The 2,500-nt window shown below is 33.2% G+C and overlaps 1 non-coding gene across 1 annotated transcript in view; it reads left to right on the top strand.

The window, feature by feature from the left end:
- LOC122265017 (uncharacterized) overlaps positions 1-2,500 on the top strand; it is a 25,866-nt gene that overhangs the window by 20,109 nt on the left and 3,257 nt on the right. The window contains exon 5 of the transcript XR_015191221.1: positions 388-539. This is a non-coding gene — a transcript (uncharacterized LOC122265017). The remainder of the gene's footprint in view (positions 1-387; positions 540-2,500) is intronic.

Below are 2,500 nucleotides of genomic sequence, written 5' to 3'. Positions count from 1 at the left end.
GTTGCGATTCTTTAGTTATACTGTGACTGATTGTCACTGATCGTCATTATTATTCACATCCCGCCGCCATAACAAGACTCCTACCAAACTTCATGATCACATCCCCCATAACCACCCTATACAAAACTGTGTATTCACATCCCCGACTCATTAACCACCCTAACAAAAACTTTTTCAACAAAAAGAATTCAAAATCTTTCAGCAAAAAGAATCATAGAAACACCCTACAAATGAAACTAACATTCATCATCCCGCCATAACCAAAATCCCTAGCATAAACATTCAAAAATTCACATCCTCCATAAACCCCCTACCAAAACTTCAAAATTCACAAGTCCCGCGATTCAATCACCCTACCAAAAAATTTTAATTCTCTCAACCGAAAAGACCGGGACAACGTCTACGGTGACCTGGCTGAGGAGGACAGCACCGCCTTCCAGATGCTGATCAAGACAGAGACCTGGATCAGAGACATCGAAATGCGATTCCAATTAGGTCAAGCTTTCCATCATATCGAACCTGATGAGTCGGAATCTCAGGTGAGGTCATCAACTCATTGTTTTTTGTTAATCTTTTTCTTGTTTGATTCATTTTTTACTGTTTATTTTTTTTTCATTATTTCATTTGTATCGTTTGTGTCATTATTATTGTTTCGTCATTATTATTGTTTTCGTCATTATTATTGTTCTCATTTCATTATTCTTTTTTATTATTATTATCGCCTATTTGTTTCTCTTTTATTCACTGCTTCACTGATTCACTGACAAAACGAAAAGAACAGGTAAATAAAGTTTCTAAGACTTTCCTTGGGAAGGTATGTTGCGAAATTCTAGTACTGTTGATAGGTCTTATATGTTAGTATTTGACGAGTATTCTCCTTATCTAAAGGGGACCAAAAGTTAAATTTGTTAAAAATTATATCATACGAATATTTGATTAAAATGTGTTCATGTTTCTAGCATCCCTCTTTCTCTCTCTCTCTCTCTCTCTCTCTCTCTCTCTCTCTCTCTCTCTCTCTCTCTCTCTCTCTCTCTCTCTCTCTCTCTCTCTCTCTCTCTCTCTGTCTGTCTGTCTGTCTCTCTCTCTCCTCTCTCTATATCTATCTATCTCTCTGTCTCTCTCTCTCTCTCTCTCTCTCTCTCTCTCTCTCTCTCTCTCTCTCTCTCTCTCTCTCTCTCTCTCTCTCTCTCTCTCTCTCTCTTTCTCTTTCTTTTTCTTTTACTATTATTCAAGTGTTCTTAATAATCTGTTCTATCTATTATTTTAAATCTATGTATTTTATCTTTTTTTTCTCTTCATTCACATCCGCCTATAACTTTCTACCTATCTAACCAAAACTTCATTCCCATCCCGCCATGAACCATCTTTTTATCTATATATCTTTTTTCTATTCATCTCTCTCTCTCTCTCTCTCTCTCTCTCTCTCTCTCTCTCTCTCTCTCTCTCTCTCTCTCTCTCTCTCTCTCTCTCTCTCTCTCTCTCTCTCTCTCTCTCTCTCTTTGAAACTAGAGGGTTAGATTTCCTTAGATCAGATGTAGGTATCTCAAAAACAAATGTTTACCAAGCTACCCTCCTTTGCTCTTTCAATACATCCAAAACATCATACAATGTTGTCTCATCCTTATACTTCCTAACTACACGACTCTTCGTTTTTTCCCTCCATAACTTTTCCTTCCTTTTTAACTTATCATAGTAACTTTCTTGAGGCAATTCATATCAACCATACAAAAGTTTTTTTGTTCCTTAACTTCCAAGACATACTCTTTTTTTTTACATTATTATCAACATATTTATTATTTGGTGCATGGAAAGGTAGAGGGGTGACCATTTCGTAATTCTTGAATTGATATAGATGTTAGTTGTTGTTTTTTAAGATTCAGTTTATATAAGCAATGATACATGGAAATAAAAATTAAATTAGTTTGACGAGGTGTTGTCTTGTTACGTAAATAGATTTTTGCTAGTTTTATTGTTGTTCTTATTATTATTGATATTACTATTATTATTATTATCATTGTTGTTTGTATTATCATTATCATTATCATCATTAGTAGTAGTAGCAGTAGTATCATTATTGATATTATTTCCGTTATCCTCATTGTTATTGTTCTTATTATTGTTATCATTTTTATCATAACTGATATCATCATTATTATAAATATCATCAATGAAATTATTGCTATCAGAAATATCATCATCATTATCATTGTTATTATCATTATTATAACTAACACTTTTATTGTGTGTAGGTGGCTTGGATTATAAAAAAATGATTTAAATATAAAAAACGTACAATGTTTTCCACTTGATTTTTAAAGTAAAAAAAATAAAATAAATAAAATGGTGGAGTCTTCTGTCAGATATTAACTTACCACCTGACAATAACAATGCCAGATAGAATCTTCGCAAGCTTTGATCTTTTTTTTAACTGCCAATCAATAAATCACTTTTAAATGAGAAAGTTTGAGAGACTCATTCCATTCAAAGTTCTTCTTAGGTA

The sequence above is a fragment of the Penaeus japonicus genome, unplaced genomic scaffold (genome assembly GCF_977035675.1).
Source record: "Penaeus japonicus unplaced genomic scaffold, GWHDUDI00000001_assembly GWHDUDI00000008, whole genome shotgun sequence".
NCBI lineage: Eukaryota > Metazoa > Arthropoda > Malacostraca > Decapoda > Penaeidae > Penaeus > Penaeus japonicus.
Note: the sequence above shows the minus strand (reverse complement) of the source record. Positions and strands in the feature narration are given on the sequence as shown.